This window comes from Mastacembelus armatus, chromosome 4 (genome assembly GCF_900324485.2).
Source record: "Mastacembelus armatus chromosome 4, fMasArm1.2, whole genome shotgun sequence".
Classification (NCBI taxonomy): Eukaryota; Metazoa; Chordata; class Actinopteri; order Synbranchiformes; family Mastacembelidae; genus Mastacembelus; species Mastacembelus armatus.
The window spans coordinates 15093603-15114948 of NC_046636.1; positions in this window are offsets into that span (position 1 = coordinate 15093603).

A 21346-nucleotide genomic window follows, 5' to 3' on the forward strand; every position below is an offset into this window, starting at 1 on the left:
GGAATGTGGCCCACAAGGCAAGGAACAAGCTGCTTGAGCAACTCCAAGGGTGACCACCACTCCAGGGGAAAATCAAAAGCCCTCTAAATGCTCACCCTCAGCATCCAGACCCACAAGTGTCATAATCCACACATTTGATTTCCTGTTTTATGCTTTTATTTTGGCGGATCATGCCGGCTCTAGTGTTGTTCTGTTTTGTCCCCTTTTACTTTGACCTGATTATTTGAGTTGTTTCACCTGTGCCTCGTTTTGTTTTCCTGCTTTATATACCTTTGTTCAGCCACAGTCCAATTGCCAGGTCGTCTGACAACATCTCTGCCATGAGCTGCCATTTTCATGCCAAGTGTTTCCAAGTTTGTTTTTGCTTTTTGTTTCCCCATGTCACTGGATTTCCCTCTTTGGATTTTTGTTCATGGATCACCTCGTTAGCTAAGTAGCCTTTGTTCTTTGTATGTGTTTTCTAAGTTCCCTCACCATGTCTTGGGTTCTTGTTTAGTTCTCTTGTGTTCATGTCTCCTTGTTCTCCAAGAACTCTTGTCTTTTTCCCCTAGTTCATGTTTCCCAACCCATGTGTTCGTGTTCATGCTTTGTCCCCCTTGTTCACGTTCATGTTTTCCTGTGGTCTGGTGAGTCCCCGACTGTGTGTGTGTGACCCCAACCTTCATGCTTTGTCCCTTACTCATGTTCATGTCCCCTTGTAGTCTGCTGTGTCCCTGGTGTGTTTGACCCGGAGTCTCATGTCTTGTCCCTTTTGTTCATGTGCCCATGTCCCCTAATTTCCCATTTTAGTCCACCCTTGTCAAGCCATAGCCTTCGTGTCTCGTCCTGTTTCCTTGTTTCTGTTTCCTTGTTTTTCCTTGTTTTATTTTTTTTTTAAATAAAGTCTTTTTCTTGCACCTGAGTACCAGTTGTGGGCGAATCATTGGCCCGAATTAATTATAAACCCCCAAACGTGACAAGAGCTGTCCTATTACCAAGGGGCTCCGATCACCTCTCCTCTCTCGGAGAATGCATCCTCACTTTACAGGAGCCTACACCGCAAACTAACATGCGCCAGTCTGCTCTGAAACTATGAGAATCACTTTCAGACCTTCCTCCTGAACCCGATCCAACAGCGGCAGGAACCGACGCTAGGGTAAATGCATACAGAAGGCACCTCAGACACGGTCAATGAGTCAAAGCATCCACCACCAGAGGGGGCTTGTCCTGCATTCTCAGAGAAAACCACTAGACCCATCGCTGTATGCCACGAACAATCCTACTCCCTACCAAACTGATCGTGTTGTTGACAGTGCTGTAGCCTCACTATGTCAAACTCTTGATACTGTGGCCCTTGTTACTGTGGAAGTTAGTGAATCAGAGGAGATTAGTTTCCCTGGTACAGTTTACATATTCATACCTTACAGTGGGCATCATGAAGGCTAGAAAGGAAGTGGTGTTCCACAAATTTAGAGGAATCTTATGTAGCCTGGAAAAACAGTCTATTAACATATAAAAAGCTCTCTGTAAAGACAGAGATCACTAATAGAGAAAAATAAGAACAATCCCAGGTTTCTTTTCAGCACTGTAGCCAGGCTGACAAAAAGTCACAGCTCTGTTGAGCCCAGTGACTTTAGCTCTCAGCAATGATGACTTTATGAGTTTCTTCACAAATAAACTCACAACTATTAGAGATAAAATTCATCATACCTTAAAAACCCCATAGTACCATATTATTCCAATAGAGCACTTTGCTCTCAGAGTGCAGACCTACTTGTGGTTCCCAGAATTTCCAAAAGTAGAATGGGATGCAGAGCCTTTAGCTATCAAGCTCCTCTCCTGTGGAACCAGCTCCCAGTCTGGGTTCAGGAGGCAGACACTCTGTACTTTTAAGGCTAGACTTAAAACCTTCTTTGACAAAGGGTATAGTTGGGGCTGGCTTCAGGCAACCCTGAACCAAAAATCCCTTAGTTATGCTGCTATAGGCCTAGACTGCCCGAGGACCATTGGTGCACTGAGCTCCCCTACCCTAACCCTCCCCTCTCTTCCCTTCCCTTTCCTACTCTCCTCCCCCCTCACATGAATATTCCACCATTGAATGTCACTAACTTTGTGCTCTCTCTCTCCCCTAGTTTGTGCTCTCTCCCTCTCTCTCTGTCCTCTCTCCCTGTACCTTCTGCAGGTGTCCCTGGTCCTGGACCTGTATATTGCTGGTGTGCAGTTACTGACCCCACCAACCTGCAGTGTCTTTTCTCTCTGCTCTATCCACTCACCCCAACCGGTTGAGGCAGATGGCTGCCCAAACTGAGCCTGGTTTTGCTGGAGGTTTTTTCTTACGTTAAAGGGAGTTTTTCCTCTCCAATGTCAACAAGTGCTTGCTCATAAGGGATTTGTTGGTTTTTTTTTTGTTTTTTGTAAAGTGCCTTGAGATGATCGTATTGTGATTTGGCGCTATACAAATAAAATTGAATTGAATTGAATTGCTTGACCGAATCTGTCCCAGTTCTGGTATAGTTCATCAGTCCCCTGGACAAGGGCCCCTGTAGGGTTCAGCCCCCCCCCCCCCAGGTAATTGATAACTCGAGTGGGTTGGGAAGAGCTCTTTTTCCAGTTGACCGTGAATCCCAAACAGATGTGTAGTGACCACGAACCAGAAAAGAATCCTGAGACTTTTTTATGCTTACTTTGACTATGACCTTAACTGGATTAAGGTAATGAAAAATCTCTGTTTACATGGTAGTTTCTTAAATATGTCTGTGTAGATTCTCAGTTGTCCAGAGAAAGTTATCTAGAGGATGACTCAACCTTTCTTAAAGTATCTTCTTAATCCAAATAATATTGGAGTTTTGTTGTCATACTCAGTGGCTGATCTTATGTGTAATTCACCATATAACTTAAAAACATATCATATTAACAACACATAGACTCTGGTTTATAAAATGCAACTTCAACAGTCCAACATAAGCCTTGCCATGAGGTTTTTGAACTGGATAATCCCATCTTCCACACATGCTACTCTGGCATACAACACTTGAGTCTGAGAGGGGTAATAAAACTGTACCTGCAGTAAATTCTGGTGATGAATAGTCTGCTGACCACTAGAGGGAGTCAACATACCACAGAAAAGGGAGATTTAAGTCCCTTGATACTGTTTAGCACCAAGGGTAGGTTGGCAGTGTTCAGGCATAAACAATAAAGGGCAGAAAAAGATCAAAAAACACATATCAACTTTTTGGCATATGTTTGCACATGTATACACTGAAAACTCCCCCATGGTAAATCAACAGTAAAATGTGTATGTGGACAGAAGCACAGTTTTTATCACAATGAAATTTGTTTATAGATGCACCACTAGAACTTTGATTTAACTATAAATTAACACAGTGTCTTTCATTGTTTAATATACCTGGCTAAGGAACTTTGTGAAAAAAGTAATCAAGAATTGATTATTTTCCCCTCTGGGACTTTTGCTGCCTGTGTACGGTATCCACATCTGCTGCCATATCATGTGTCTCCATGTTCCTTGCCTCCCTCAAAGCATGCAAGCAAAGTTTTATATATATTGTCCAACATTAGCTGACTTAGCTGCACACTTGCCAAGTAATGAGCTAACATAAGTGATGCACTGCCAAAACATAGCAATTGCACTGGTAGTGATTCACCTTGTAATACAGTATTGCACATGATTACAGCAGATGGATGAGAAATGTACAGTCTTAGTAGTGTTCATTGTAGAGCCTGACAGCAGCAGGAAAAAAAGACATGCAGAATCTCTTCTTCACACAACAAGGGTGGATCAGTCTGTCACTGGAGCTGCTCTCTGTAGGGGTTGAGACTCATGGATAGCTTGCATAGATATTAGTTTAGCCAGAACCCTTCTGTCCCCCACCTCCCTCACTGAGTCCAGGGGACAGCCCAGGACAGAGCTGGACTTCCCAATGACCTTATCCAACTTCTTCCTCTCCCCCTCTGTGATGCTGCTGTTCCAGCAGACAACACCCTACAGGATGACTGATGCCACCACAGAGTCATATAAGGTCCTCAGGAGTGACCCCTTCACCCCAAAAGACTGCAGTCTCCTGTGGGGATTTTACACCAGGACAACGGGTCACTTGGATAGAAAACGATGTGGGGGTTTTACAAGATGTCAAGGGTTCACTTGTATGTATATATATATATACATATATTTAAATTTGTTATTTAAATTTCCCTTCTCACCCCTATGGGTGGTGTGTGTGTGTCTTCCTCAATCTCGGGTCCTCTAACAGAGGCCTGGGAGTTTGAGGGTTCTTCGCAGTATCTTAGCTGTTCCTAGCACTGCGCTCTTCTAGACTGAGATCTCTGATGTTGTTCCTGGGATCTGTTGGAGCCATTCTCCCAGTTTGGGGGTCACAGCCCCAAGGGTGCCGATTACCACGAGGACCACTGTTGCCTTCACCTTCCACATCTTTTCTAGCTCTTCTTTAAGCCCTTGGTATTTCTCCAGCTTCTCATGTTCCTTCTTTCTGATGTTGCTGTCACTTGGGATTGCTACATCTACCACTACGGCTTTCTTCTGCTGTTTGTCCACCACTATTATGTCCGGTTGGTTAGCCATCACCAGTTTGTCGGTCTGTATCTGGAAGTCCCACAGGATCTTAGCTCGGTCATTCTCCCTCACCTTTGGAGGTGTGTCCCATTTTGACCTTGGGACCTCCAGCCCATACTCGGCACAGATGTTCCTGTACACTATGCTGGCCACTTGGTTATGGAGTTCCATGTATGCTCTGCCTGCTAGCATCTTACAACCTGCTGTTATGTGCTGGATTGTCTCAGGGGCATCTTTGCACAGCCTGCACCCAGGGTCCTGCCTGGACCCCGGCCTCTATCGATCTTGTGCTCAGGGCCTGTTCTTGTGCTGCTACGATTAGTGCCTCTGTGCTGTCTTTCAGTCCAGCTTTTTCAAGCCACCGGTAGGACTTTTCGATGTCAGCCACTTCTTGTATCTGTCGGTGGTACAGGCCGTGCAGGGGTTTGTTCTGCCATGATGGTTCTTGCTCTTCTTCCTCTGCATCGGGCTTCTGTTGCCTGAGATATTCACTAAGTATTCCATTGCTTGGGGCCATCTTCCTGATGTACTCATGGATCTTTGATGTTTCATCTTGGATGGTGGCTCTGATGCTCACCATTCCCTGGCCTCCTTCCTTCCTCTTAGTGTACAGTCTCAGGATGCTGGATTTGTTATGCCAGTTTATTATGCCAGTGGGGTATCTGATGACCGGCAGGGCGTAGGTGTTGATGGCTTGGACCTTGTTCTTCCCACTTAGCTGACTTCTTAGGACTTGCCTTACTCTCTGTAGGTATTTGGCTGTGGCTGCTTTTTTCTTGCGGCTTCTTCTTGGTTCCCATTTGCCTGTGGGATTCCAAGGTACTTGTATCTTCCCTCAACATCCGCTATGCTGCCTTCTGGGAGTTCAACTCCTTCAGTCCTGACAACCTTCCCTCTCTTTGTTATCATTCGACCACACTTGTCCATGTAACATGGTTAAAATGGGAAGTAGTAGGAAGGAATGTGTGAATTCCATAAAATGACACTAATTGATGTGGGTCTTATTTATTTGGTTAAGGAGGTCTCCCTCTGTTGGTTTTGGATGGTACTGCAGGTGAATTTCCCCTTTTGTACTTCCCCTCTTGCCGTACCACAGCAGAAATGAGTGAGCTCGCTGTGGGTACGTAATTTTTCGTGCTCCGTATTATACGAGTATAATTGTTACATTTCTTGATATAAGTGTAAGTTTTAGTCTTGAATAATGGTATAGATATATATGAACAAGGGGGTGATGTATTACGTGCTATAACGATAGTTTGGCGTCATATGAAAGAAAGAAATCTTGTGTTACATGTGGTTAGCATGTCTGCTAAGTTTATAAGTGTGAGATGATTAATATGAAACGCCATTTTTGTGCCTTTAGCATTGTCAATACCTGCGGTCCTGAGGGAGAGCCTGTTTGATTTGTTTCTTGTTCTTTTCATATAAAGTTATGTTGCTTCCAGCTTGATAATGATGTAAATCACTATTTTCTTGTCTTTTATTTAGTAAGTTTATTTCACAAAATGCCATTGTTCATTCTAAATGTAGTTTTCATATTTTATTTGATGTAAATCAAGTTTCTGGGACAGCAGAAATGAGTGAGCTCGCTGTGGCATTGTCAATACCTGCGGTCCTGAGGGAGAGCCTGTTTGATTTGTTTCTTGTTCTTTTCATATAAAGCAACTTGTGTACCAGAGCCGTGTGTGAGTGAATAACTGCGACCGTCACACTGGTGCCGTGACCCCTTCGGATCCTTGGATCAGCTTGATGCAGATCGACTGTGGTTGCTGTGGTTACTAGACAGTATTTACTCACACATCCCGACTGGGAGTGTTCGTAACATCTCTGCATAATCACAACGCATGATAAAGTGAAACATTATTTTGCTTGGATTATTACGGTGCTTAACGTTCAAAATTAATTGGTTTTCATATAGTGTATTGTAACTGTTGATTTTCTTGTAATAATTCTTCAAATTCGTTATGGCTGAGAAAGTCAAGTGTGTAGAAGATCCTGATGTGTCTTATTATGACAGTATGAGCTTTCCTAGAGGAAGAGGTGCATGGCTACCTCTTAGTCAAGTTGATTGTGTTTCCAATATTAGTGTTGGTCGAGGGGTTGGTAGGAGTGTCGGGTTACAGCGAACCTGGCATGATACTCCTGTTGGGCAGAGTCCTAATGAAGGCCCGTACACATCATCACCTGGTGTAGATAGAGATGCTGTCAGCCATTTTACAGACATGGTAGGCCAGTTGGGTTCGCAAATTGGGGAATCAATTGTTGAAAAGCTGGTATCTGCTGGCCTAGTCAATGTGAATACTGAAACCCAAAACTACTCACCTAGATATACTCAGACACCGCTACAAACAGTACAGAGTACACATTCTATGATGAAACCACAAGTGACTGTGCACATGAAAACAGAGAGTGACATATTCAGGGGTGACGGCTCTGATAAGCATAGCGTTGAAGAGTGGATAGACAGAACAAAAGCTTGCTTAAGAAAGCAGATGTGCCCTGTTCATGATCAGGCTGAAGAGATAATGTGTAAACTTGCTGGGAAAGCAAAGGACATTGTAAAAGTAAGCCTGCGCAGTGACAGTATGCTGAACATAAAAACAAACCCTGAGCTAATTTATGGAATCCTTATGCAGTATTTCAGTGAAGCCCCATCTTGCCTGCCGCTTGCAGACTTTTATGCCACACATCCCAGACCGAGAGAGGATCCAGTGGACTACTGGATTCGATTGAACAAAGCTGCTGATATAGCGGATGAAGGGCTGAGGAGACAAGGAAAACAGCTGGACAATATTGGAGAGGAGGTGACACGAATGTTTGTTAGATTTTGTCCTGACCCAGGTCTGTCGAGCATATTCAAGTGCAAACCTATACAGGAAGGGAGTGCAAAAGAAATACAGTGCAGGATTGATGACTACCACAGGGAACACAGGAGCCTGGGACATGGTGCGAATTTAAAGAGCCATGCTACTGCCCTGTTAAGTGGTGTGCGTGAAGAGACCCCAGTAGTCCCGATCAAATCATCCAGCACTTTACTGGATGCTCAAGTATGTTGCCAGCCAAAGTCAGGATTCGTGCCTGGTCTGACACAAAATAGGAGCTCTTCATATTTGCCGCCTGCCCCCATGATGTCTCAATGCGCACAGCAGGCTGAGAGTCAGTTGCTCTCTAGAATGATGGAAATGATGGAACACCTCATGGAGAAAGTTCAGGCTCGTGATGTTCCTAACCCCAGACGTGATTCCAGACGGCAACGTGGCTTCGCCAGGGGTACCTGTCAGATCTGTAACGACAACAAGCACACCACAGTGACCCACTGCATGACTGACAAGCTGTGTTTTGCATGTTTCTCTCCGGGTCACACGAAGAAGGACTGTCCCAAACACACTTCTTCCCAGTCACAGCCTGAGGGAAACAACTCAGAGGGTTCGGAGGGAGGCAGTACGGGTCTTCGCCAGAGTAACTCCCAAATGATTGATAATTGCGTGCCTCGTGATGCTTACCTGTCAGCCAAAGTGGATTGTGTTGATTCAGAAGTCATTTACCAGAATACCAACATTGTGGGTGGACGCGACAGCCTTTTTTATACTACAGTTAAGGTTGGGGAGATGGTGACACTGAATGCGATGTTGGACAGTGGTTCGATGGCCTGCACCATAAGTGAATCAGTTGAGTCTGCTTTGAGGTTGGCCGGTGCTTTGAATGATTGTAGTGAGTTTACAGCAGATGTCATGCTAGTGGGCTGTGGAGGTCTACGTGTGAAACCAAAGTCATCTTATAATCTCTCCATGGAGGTTTATGGTGTGAAAATGACAGTACCTACCTTGGTCATTCCTGGACAGCACGATGAGTTGATAATTGGGACCAATGTCATTAAACATATCATCAAATACTTCAAAATGTGTGATGGATTTTGGCAGGCACTGTCTAAACCAACCTCTCCTGATCCTGAGTGTGAAAGCTTTTTGTCCATGCTTGCTGGATTGAACCGCTGGAGAGGCGAGGAGATTCCTGGAAAGATAGGGACTGTGAGATGCAACTCTGCTGTCTATCTGGAGCCAGGCTTAGAGTACTTAGTGTGGGGGAAGCTGCACAAATCAGCTGTTATGTCTCCTGGAAGTGCGGTCATGACTGAGTCAACATCGTCTCACTCGGCTCCCAGGGGCATCATGAAAGTTGGTCACATTTCTGTGGGGAGATGGATGGGTCCCGTTGAAACTCAAACACAACAGGCAAGCCAACGTTGTTGAGAAGGAACGCAAAAATAGCAGACGTATATCCATGCATCGCACTTGAGGATTTTGAGGCAGAGAACATCAAGGCTCCACTGATTAACTGCTCCACGCAGTTTTTGGATTGTGAAGTGAGCACTTCTGAAATACATGAAAAATTGAAGTCAATTGGGTTGGATGGTCTTGATATCGAGTCATGTGACATCTCGGATGAAAGTATGCAACGACTGACACATTTAATTCTGAGTTACGAGGATGTGTTTTCACGTAGCCATCTCGACTGTGGACAAGCAAAGGATTTTGTTCACAGAATACACCTCTCAGACACCAGACCATTCAGGCTTCCGTTCAGACGAGTGGCTGGCTGGGTGCCACTCGTCTGAACGGAAGCCTGAATCAAAACTACGACAGGTACTGACCGACATGGAGGAAAAGGAGATAATTAGGAAAATCTACCAGCGAGTATGCCTCTCCTCTCGTGTTGGTCTGGAAGAAGAACGGTGACTTGCGAGTGTGCACAGACTTGAGGTGGCTGAACAAGAGGACACTGAAGGATGCACACCCTCTTCCGCATCAGGCAGACTGTTTGGCAGCGTTGGGTGGAAATGCTCTATTCAGCACAATGGATTTGACATCCGGGTTTTATAATATGCAGTTGCACGAAGATGACCGCAAGTTCACTGCCTTCACAACACCGATGGGCTTATTCGAATACAATCGGCTGCCTCAAGGTCTGTGCAACAGTCCTGGCAGCTTCATGAGGATGATGATAAGCATATTCGGGGATTCAATTCAATTCAATTTTATTTGTATAGCGCCAAATCACAATACAAATCATCTCAAGGCACTTTACAAAAACTAAAACTAAAAACCCAACAATTCCCTTATGAGCAAGCACTTGGCGACAGTGGAGAGGAAAAACTCCTTTTAACGGAAGAAAAAACCTCCAGCAGAACCGGGCTCAGTTTGGGCGGCCATCTGCCTCGACCGGTTGGGGTGAGTGGATAGAGCAGCGAGAAAAGAACAGCAACAATAAACAACAAATAGACACTGCAGGTTGGTGGGACCAGTAACTGCACATCAGCGATATACAGCTCCAGGACCAGGGACACCTGCAGAAGGTACAGAGAGAATAGAGAGAAAGGGAGAGAGCACAAACTAGGGGAGAGAGAGAGCACAAGGTTAGTAAGATTCAATGGTGGAATATACATGAGGTGGGAGGAGAGAAGAGAGGGGAGGGGAAGGGAAAGGGGGGGGGGGGGGGTTAGGGTAGGGGAGCTCAGTGCACCGATGGTCCTCGGGCAGTCTAGGCCTATAGCAGCATAACTAAGGGATGGTTCAGGGTTGCCTGAAGCCAGCCCTAACTATACGCTTTGTCAAAGAGGAAGGTTTTAAGTCTATCCTTAAAAATATAGAGAGTGTCTGCCTCCTGAACCCAGGCTGGGAGCTGGTTCCATAGGAGAGGAGCTTGATAACTAAAGGCTCTGCCTCCCATTCTGCTTTTGGAAACTCTGGGAACCACAAGTAGACCTGCACTCTGAGAGCGAAGTGGTCGATTGGGATAATATGGTACTATGAGGTCTTTAAGGTATGAAGGAGCTTGATTATGAAGGGATTTGTATGTGAGAAGAAGGATTTTAAATTCTATTCTATATTTTACAGGGAGCCAATGAAGAGAAGCCAATATAGGAGAAATATGATCTCTCCTGCTAGTTCCTGTCAGGACTCTGGCTGCGGCATTCTGGATTAATTGGAGGCTTTTTATGGAGATATTGGGACATCCAAATAGTAATGAGTTACAGTAATCTAGCCTTGAGGTAACAAATGCATGGACTAGTTTTTCTGCATCATTTTGAGACAGGATGTTCCTAATTTTGGAAATGTTGCGCAGGTGAAAGAATGCAGTTCTAGAGATTTGTTTTATGTGTGAGTTAAAGGACATGTCCTGGTAAAAAATAACTCCAAGGTTTTTTACAGTAGTGCTAGAGGCCAGGGTTATGCCATCTAGAGTAGCTATAATTTTAGAAAAGTTATTTCTGAGATTTTTTGGCCCAAATATAATGACTTCTGTTTTCTCCGAGTTTAAAAGTAAAAAGTTACCTGTCATCCAGGCCTTTATGTCAGTTAGACAGGCTTGAAGTCTGGTTAACTGCTTTGTGTTAACAGGTTTAATAGATAGATATAACTGAGTGTCATCTGCATAGCAGTGGTAATTAATAGAGTGCTTCCTAATGACATATCCTAAAGGAAGCATTTGACCACAAGCACTGGTTTCATATACAGCTGAAAATAGACAGATGCCTGTCCCGCACCCGTGTAACAAAACACGCCTCCCTGGGCTTTCCAGCCTAATTACGACTGGGAAGCTCCCAGGACTGTCAGGGTTGCTGCTGGGGGGTTAGAAGTCGGACCACGGATTACGCCCATTCTGGTACATCAAGATCACAAACGAAACTTTATTCAAAACAGACAGAACTCAAAGAAAGCCAAAACCTGAACACAGGAACCAAGGGACATAGGCACACAAGCGAGAGGGACGAGACAACATGAGCCAAGGGGGCAAGACAGGAGGGTCAAAACCACACACACGTTTGGGAAACACCTCAGACTTCAAGGGAACGAGTTCAGGGGGGACAAATGTCTGGGTCACGCACACACCAGGGACACACCAGACTGCAAGGGGAAACAAACACCAAACAAACAAACAAGGGTACAAAGGTCTGGGGTCACACACACCTCGGGGACACACCAGACTCCACACAAACAAACAAGGGTCAAAGGTCTGGGGTCACACACACCTCGGGGACACACCAGACTCCAAACAAACAAGCACATGGACTACAGGGACAAAGCAGGAGACACACGACAAGACTAAGACATGAATGAGGGAAACATGAACACCAGGGAGACAAGGCATGAATAAAGGGGACTAAGCATGAACACCAGGGAGCTAAACAGGAGCACGAGACATGGTGAACACATACAAAACAGAGGCAGATAACTTAACTTAAACGAGAAGGTCCATGAACAGAAACCAAGGAGACCAACCAGATGTGAAAAAACAATGGCAAAGCAAACTTGAAATCTCTATCTTGAAGGAGCTTCAAAACAACGCGGCTGGGCAGTGATCGGCAGAACAACCGCATGTGAGGCAGATGACCTGGCAAGAACTGTGACTGAACAAAGGTATAAGAAGGGAAGAACACAAACGAGGCATGGGTGAAAACAATCAACTAATTGGGTCAAAGTAAAGTGGAACAAGACAGAACAAAACCAAATCCTAAAGGAACCTACAAAATAAAAGCACAAAGCAGGCACTCAAAACACAGATCCTGACAAGGACAGCGTGAGATACAGATGAGCTCGTAACATCCCGCAAATAGAGACGCATTAAGGAACACGGGGAGGCCCAAGAGATGATGGGACATGGAAATAGCGAGGATGTCTGATTCGCTATCCGCGGGCGCCCTCTTGTGGTCAAATCAAAGATTACCCGATAAAGGGCCCAAATGAGACAGCTTTGTGAAGGTACTGATTAGCATACTCGCTCAAGCTAGCCGGTGAACACCGGCACGTGCTCGGCAGCGTGAGGGCTGCACTGTGGGAAATGTGCATGAAACAGCCACAGCTGCCTTATGACTGGCAGGAGTCAGCTGTGCTACGGAGGAAAGTAGTATATAAATGGTTTGTTGTGTGGGCTATGCGGGGGGGTCACTTTTTATGATTGTTATTTATGACAGTCATAAAAATAATAAAACCATAAAATCGGCGTCACGCTCTCCACCCACCGGGCGGCGCAATTTTCCTATTGGTCATGCCAATGTCTGTTGGATGCGGCGTGCTGACGCGAATACCGAGGCGGGTGTGTGTGTGTCATGTGTCGCGGGGTATTTAAATACCTGCAGAAAGAGCCTGAGGGCCTTTTCTATCGCTTGTTTTATTAGCAAGAACTGTAGGGAACAACAATGATGATCTTTCCATCAGGTACGTGCGTCGTTTGTTCCTCGATTTTATAGCATGTATATCAGATTGAATACAATGTATTTCAAAATAGCATGACTCCGTCAGGTACCACAACCATTTCGTTGTTGGATGAGGATTCTCCACAATCAGCAGCATCTGCTGGAGGTATGTATCCGTCTTTTATATATTTTTTATAATATGTTTTATCTCGGGGTGATGCTGTTACTGAGGTGATTCTAACGGAAATATGGGTCCGCTCAACAGGGACCATCGCTGAGGCGGATAAACGTGGCGGTGTACCCCTGCGTGATAAAGGTGAGTGTTATTCCTACAGGTATCCCTGTTTTAAAGCAGGATCAGAAAGTTAGCAGAAAGTTGTGGTTTTTACAAAATGTTGGGGTGCTTCACAGAAAATCCTGGAGGGCCGCAAAGAGGCCGCCTGTCTTTAACGAGACGCAGACAGCACGCGATTTTAACCGGAATAAACAGTCAGGGTGAGTATGCATGTGACGGAGGGTTTATATTAAAAATAGATGAAATATTGTTTTATTGGGGTGTGTGTGTAGCTGATTATCTTTTATTCAATCTGGCGATGTAGCGGGTGTCGAGAGCTCTGCGAGCGGAGGGACAAGAGGAAGCCCCAGCGGCCCTGTGCTAGCCAGCCGCTCCAGAGTCGCTGAGCGTCCGCTGGCGCCGGTTGGGCTGCAGAGGAAGGACGAGCTCCCCGGGGCGTCGAACCTGTGTCGTGAGCGTGTGATAAGCAAACAGCTCTGTGATTACGATAGTGAGGGTATGAGATTGATATAAAATGCATTTCAAGACCGATAAGGAGACCGAGCTGTGGGGGTCGAAGTGGGCCGCGGAGACTGCAGCCGCCACACGCTTTCTGGAGCAGCAACAGGTGGAGCCACAGTTCACGTGTCCTCAGGTGGAGGATGCTACAGCCTGGCCAATACATCTACAGGAGGATTCCGCAGCATCTGACTCAACTCGAGGCGTGCAGGAGGATGCGGCTGTTTCATCTCAAGGTGATGTGGCTGTGTTTTTATCGACCATAAACTTTGATGATTTGTTGCTGCACAGTCAGGACGCCACACCGCCGGTCCTGTGGATCCAGTCCGGAAGGGAGGCAAAAAGATTTCTATGCTTAAGCGGTCAGCTGATGCTGCGTACACTAGTGACTCTGAGACTTGTTCCTCATCAGATAGTGAGTCAGACAGTGATTGTTATTCTGCGGCTTCAGAGATTAGCGGTGTGTCAGCTCTAGATATTGATTCTGCTGTAGCATCTGCTGGTGGTGCATCAGATGTAGCACATGCTGGTGGTGCAACAGATGCTAGAACACCGACCAATGGTGATAACACGGCCCTGGTAAACCAAGCAGTGTTAGAACTATTGTCAAATCTCTGTGCTGCAGTGAAGCACAATGACACGAAACTCACACGTCTAGAATCGTATGTCACACATGCTGTACCAGTTTTAGCCGACTGCATAACAGACGCACAAACTCTGTATTCCACCTCTGTAGACAGAAATGGCAGGGTGTGATAACCTGTATGGTGGTGCTGCTGAGAATGGTTCAACAATGAAAGTAATGACACATGATCAATTGTCACGCTGGGCTGTCGAGATGCGTGCCAAAAACACACAGTTCATGAACATGATGAACATCCATCCACCATCAAAGACAGAATATCTCAATGCCTCATTAAGCACCACCGATTTTGACAGATGGGCTGAAAACACACGCCAAAAGTTTGTGCAGCTCAAGAGAAGAATTGGCCTTCTCCCACAGAGCGGCGCGGCTAAACACACCGCTCTGTCGCCTGATGTCCCCGGTGTTGCAGTCATTGTTCAGCAAGCATACGATCAGAGGGCTGTATGTGACATTGCAGATGATGATGATGAAGTAGCTGATGTTGTTGTTGATGCTGATTCAGAGCCTACTTGTCTGATGCATGTCACTAGTCCTACATACGAGCAGGGACAGCAGACCCTAGTACCTGCTGCGAATCAATATGATCATCGTATGCTATGTGATGACGATGAAGCTGTTGATGCTGATGCTTGTGGTGCTGATGCTGATGTTGGTGTTGATGCTGATTCAGAGCCTCCTCACCTGCTGCAGGGCCAGCAGGCCTCTGTGGCTGGTTCACTGATCTCAGACCCTCCTCTGACAGATAGGTCTACTGTTAACACTCCCTCCAGTCCTAATGGTCTTCAGCATGGTGCCGGTTTAATTACAATCAGGGATATTCCGGCATTTGATGCTTTAGAGTTGAGACAGCCTATACACTTTAGAGACGTTAACATCGATACTCACCCTGAACAGATTCCAGCGCTTGTTAGGGAACGTCTAACCAGTGTTATAGATAGGGCTATTGAAGTATCACGGGCTGGTAGTGTGGTGGTTTTGAGGTCCAGTAATGGCTATGACGTCAACACCTTCATTGATGAAGTGGCTCAAGCGATCCAGAGCAATGACGATTCATTGTCAGACGGGGACCTGGAGTTTATGATCAGTGTGGCGCAAGAAGGGCGGGGCAGAGGCACACGGCTCAAGCTTGGGAGGGTGCCTTATAGTGAAATTCTGTCTAGGAAGGGAAAGCATTTGTATGATCCTGATAATGACACCTCAGACAACAATTTATGTTTCAGTATGTGTATTATCAGAGCCGAAAATCCCTCAATGGGGGCTCTGGAAATATTACACAGAGCTAAATAACTACAGGAATCTGTTGGTCTTTCCACCAAACAGCAGGTGGGTTTTAGTGATGTCACTAGATTTGAGAGGGAAATAGATGCAAAGATAATAATTTTTCATCACGGCGGAGGTGGTGCTGGTGCTGTTAGAAAACGGCCAATCTGTTTCCAGACACATGGAACCCCACACCCCCGCACCATCTGGCTTTATCTACATGCTGAGCACTATTACCTGATAACCAACCCAAAAGGTGGCTCGTATGTCTGTGAACTTTGTTATAACACATACGAGACACCCATGCTGCATAATTGCCTACACAGGTGTAATGTCTGCTTCACCACATGTGAACAGCAACCTGGCCCCACAATCAAATGTGATGTATGCAAGCGTATTTGTAAATCAATGCTGTGCTTCCAGAATCACAAATTACCTGACCCTAAACACAATATGATTCCCTGCGCTACAGTTAAATATTGTGAGGGGTGTGGAAAAATTTACAGGATATGTAGAGAGTGCAGACACTGCGGTGCTCTTAGAGGGGACATGGTGCATCAGTGCTATATCCAGCCGCTGCCGCCTAAAGAGGAAGAGGAGGAACCCCCTGAAAAATACATCCTGTATGACTTTGAAACCAGATACCATGATGGGAGACATGAAGCAAATTATATCTGTGCCATGGAGATGGATGAAAAGGCTGACCTGTACCCGTTTTGTTACACTGGGGGTGGTTGTGTGGCTGCATTTATCAGGCAGTTTAGACGCAACAGGTAAAAGGGGTACACGTTCAAAGCCCATAATGCAGCAGGTTTTGACAGTTATGTTGTGCTCGAGTATATCGTGAGACAACACATTACTCCCCTAGTCATCATGAAAGGTAGTCGGGTCATTATGATGTATGACGAGGACTACAAACAGCGCTGGATCGATTCATACAGCTTTCTGCCTATGAGTCTGGCTAAAACACCTGCCACCTTAGGCTTTGAAGACATGGCCAAAGGGTACTTTCCTCACAAATTCAACACTGTTGAAAATGAGTTTTATGATTATGGGTATGACAAGATGCCTCAGAGTGCGCAGGTGAAATTCATGCAGTGGTATAATGGAGTTAAAGATGCTACTTTTAAAATGCAGGCTGAGCTGGCTTATTATTGTCGAAATGATGTTGCGGTATTGCGCAAGGCCTGCAAGATTTACCGCACAGCATTCATGCAGTGTACAGAGACTGACCCTTTTGCGTTCATGACTCTGGCATCAAGTTGTATGGGTGTTTTTAAGAAGCTCTTCCTGCCTCAGGACACACTGCCGCTCACCTATGATGGGATGTATCTGTAATGTAATAAAGCATTCTCAGATGTGTCTGTGCAATGGTTCGAATATGTGGCCTAGTCTGAAAAGAGGGTGATCAGACATGCTCTGAGAGGTGGTGAACACAAGATTGGGTCCTACTGTATTGATGGATTTGATGCTGCCTCAAACACTTGTTTTGAATTTGCAGGCTGCTATTATCACAGGTGTATAAAATGCTTCCCAGAATCCGCTGCCGAGAATAATGTAGGGCTCTACGCACAGTTTAACAACAAAGTTGAAGCTCTACGGCGCCGTCACGGTGTCAGTGTCGTTGTGATGTGGGAGTGTGAGTGGAATCTGATAAAGCAGACAGATCCAGACGTCAGGGCCTTTCTTGCAGACTACAAGAAGCCTGAGCGTCTGAATCCTAGGGACGCACTATTCGGCGGGAGGACAAATGCTATGAAGCTCTTGCATGTGACAGAGTGTGCAGAGGGAGAAAAAGTGCATTACTATGATTTCACAAGCCTGTATCCTACCGTCCAGGCTAAGAAAGATTATCCAATTGGCCGTCCCGAGATAAATATCCCAAAATAATAATTTTGACAGCATTGAAAATTATTTTGGCTTTGTCAGGTGTACTGTTTTGCCCCCTAGAAGTCTGTACCATCCTGTTTTGCCATACAGGTCCCATCACAAGCTCATGTTCCCCCTCTGTCGCACGTGTTGCGAGGAGCTGAGTCAGGACAGTGTCTGCAGTCACACCGACTGTGAGAGACAGCTGACGGGAACGTGGGTGTCCTTCGAGCCTGAAAAAGCTCTTGAGAAGGGCTACCGGCTTGTGACCATTGATGAAGTGTGGCATTTTCCGAAAAAGTCTAACACGTTATTTCTGGAATATGTTAAAACCTTTTTGAAATGTAAACAGGAGGCCTCTGGGTACCCCAAATATGTCAAGACAGAGGAGGAAAAGCAGAAGTATGTAAGATTATGGTCAGTTATGGTCAATAAAGCAGTCAGGAGCTGTAACAGGCTGCTGCTAAACTCATTGTGGGGGCGTTTCAGCATGAGGACAAATATGGGCACATGTGAGTTGATCACTGAGGCTGAGCGATTCACAGAGCTCATGTTTAGTGATCATTTTGATGTCAGACAGTTTTGCTTCATATCTGATGAAGTAGCCATGGTTCAGTGGCGTCATAGTGATGACCGAGACGGCAGGGCCAGTGATGTGAATGTGTTTAGTCATAAAACTTATCATGTTCCTCGAAGTACAGGTCGAGGTGGAGGAGTAGCTGCAATCTTCCACTCAAAATTATTATAAAACTTTCATCCTCAGAACAATTTTAACTCATTTGAGAGCCTCACTCTTAGTCTCTCACATCCAAATTGGAAAACACAAAAACCAGTTCTACTTGTCACTGTGTACTGTCCACCTGTCCCTTACTCAGAGTTTGTAATTGAATTCCCTGACTTCCTGTCTGATCTAGTGCTTAGATCAGATACAGTCATTATAGTGGGAGATTTTAACATTCATGTAGATGTTGAAAATAACGGCCTCAGCACTGCATTTAATTCTATATTAGATTCAATTGGTTTCATTCAAAATGTTAATAAACCCACCCAGTGTTTCAATCACACCCTTGATCTTGTTCTGACCTATGGCATCGAAATTGAACATCTAATAATTTTCCCCCCAAATCCTGTTTTGTCAGATCATTCTTTAATAACTTTCGTATTTAAAATGATGGATCATGCAGCGTCTGGAAGAAAATTCCACTACAGCAGATGTTTATCCGACAACGCTGTTAATAAATTTAAGAAAATGATTCCATCTTTATTTACATCTATGCCAAGTATAAACATAATGGAGGGCAGCTGCCTTAATCCTACTCCCTACCAAACTGATCATGTTGTTGACAGCGCTGTAACCTCACTGCGTGAAACGCTTGATTCTGTAGCCCCTCTGAAAAAGAAGTTAGTGATTCAGAGAAGACTAGCCCCATGGTATAATTTACATGTTCGTACCTTAAAGCAGGCATCACGAAGGCTGGAAAGGAAGTGGCGTTCCACAAACTTAGAGGAAATTTTTCTAGCCTGGAAAAACAGTCTACTAACATATAAAAAAGCTCTCCGTAAAGCCAGAACTGCATACTATTCATCACTAATAGAGGAAAACAAGAACATTCCCAGGTGTCTTTTCAGCACTGTAGCCAGGCTGACAAAAAGTCACGGCTCTGTTGAGCCCAGTGTTCCCTTAGCTCTCAGCAGTGATGAATTTATGAGTTTCTTTACAAATAAAATCACAACTATTAGAGATAAAATTCAGCAGATGCTTCCTATACCTGCAATAAATGAATCTTCTACTACAGTAGCTCTTGAAACATCTGTAGGACCTCAGTTATGTTTAGACTGCTTCTCTCCCATAGATCTCTCTGAATTTACATCAGTAGTTGCTTCATCGAAATCATCAACGTGTCTCTTAGACCCTATCCCGACTAGACTGCTTAAAGACACCCTGCCATTAATGAACTCATCTTTATTGGACTTGGTAAATTTATCTCTAGTATCAGGCTACGTACCACAGGCCTTTAAGACTGCAGTAATCAAACCTTTCTCAAAAAGCCTAGTCTTGATCCAGGAGTCTTGGCTAATTATAGACCAATATCCAACCTGCCATTTATTTCTAAAATCCTAGAAAAAGCTGTTGCTAAGCAGCTATCAGACCACTTACACAGGAATAAACTATTTGAAGATTTTCAGTCAGGATTTAGAGCACATCATAGTACAGAAACAGCACTGTTAAAAGTTACCAACGATCTTCTCTTAGCTTCAGATACTGGACTTGTTTTTATACTTGTCCTCCTAGAGCTTAGTGCTGCATTCGACACCATTGACCACAATATCTTATTACAGAGACTGGAGCATGTGACTGGTATCAGAGGAACAGCGTTAAAATGGTTCCAATACTATTTTTTCGGACAGATTCCAGTTTGTTCATGTCCATGATGAACCTTCCACTCGAACAAAAGTTAGCTATGGAGTTCCACAAGGCTCTGTGCTAGGACTGATTCTGTTCACCCTGTACATGCTTCCTTTAGGCTATGTCATTAGGAAGCACTCTATTAATTACCACCGCTATGCAGATGACACTCAGTTGTATCTATCTATTACACCTGTTAACACAAACCAGTTAACCAGACTTCAAGCCTGTCTAACTGACATAAAGGCCTGGATGACCAGTAACTTTTTACTTTTAAACTCAGAGAAAACAGAAGTCATTATATTTGGACCAAAAAATCTCAGAAATAACTTTTCTAAAATTATAACTACTCTAGGTGGCATAGCCCTGGCCTCCAGCACTACTGTAAAAAACCTTGGAGTTATTTTTGACCAGGACATGTCCTTTAACTCACACATAAAACAAATCTCTAGAACTGCATTCTTTCACCTGCGCAACATTTCCAAAATTCAATTCAATTCAATTCAATTTTATTTGTATAGCGCCAAATCACAATACAAATCATCTCAAGGCACTTTACAAAAACTAAAACTAAAAACCCAACAATTCCCTTATGAGCAAGCACTTGGCGACAGTGGAGAGGAAAAAACTCCCTTTAACGGAAGAAAAAAAAAACTCCAGCAGAACCGGGCTCAGTTTGGGCGGCCATCTGCCTCGACCGGTTGGGGTGAGTGGATAGAGCAGAGAGAAAAGAACAGCAACAATAAACAACAAATAGACACTGCAAGTTGGTGGGGCCAGTAACTGCACATCAGCGATAAACAGCTCCAGGACCAGGGACACCTGCAGAAGGTACAGAGAGAGAGAGAGAGAGAGAGAGGGAGGGAGAGAGCACAAACTAGGGTAGAGAGAGAGCACAAGGTTAGTAACATTCAATGGTGGAATATACATGAGGTGGGAGAGAAGAGGGGGGGGTTAGGGTAGGGGAGCTCAGTGCACCGATGGTCCTCGGGCAGTCTAGGCCTATAGCAGCATAACTAACTAAGGGATGGTTCAGGGTTGCCTGAAGCCAGCCGTAACTATATGCTTTGTCAAAGAGGAAGGTTTTAAGTCTAGCCTTAAAAGTACAGAGAGTGTCTGCCTCCTGAACCCAGGCTGAGAGCTGGTTCCACAGGAGAGGAGCTTGATAGCTAAAGGCTCTGCCTCCCATTCTGCTTTTGAGAACTCTGGGAACCACAAGTAGGCCTGCACTCTGAGAGCGAAGTGGTCTATTGGGATAATATGGTACTATGAGGTCTTTAAGGTATGAAGGAGCTTGATTATGAAGGGATTTGTATGTGAGAAGAAGGATTTTAAATTCTATTCTATATTTTACAGGGAGCCAATGAAGAGAAGCCAATATAGGAGAAATATGATCTCTCTTGCTAGTTCCTGTCAGGACTCTGGCTGCGGCATGCTGGATTAATTGGAGGCTTTTTATTAAGATATTAGGACATCCAGATAGTAATGAGTTACAGTAATCTAGCCTTGAGGAAACAAATGCATGGACTAGTTTTTCTGCATCATTTTGAGACAGGATGTTCCTAATTTTGGAAATGTTGCGCAGGTGAAAGAATGCAGTTCTAGAAATT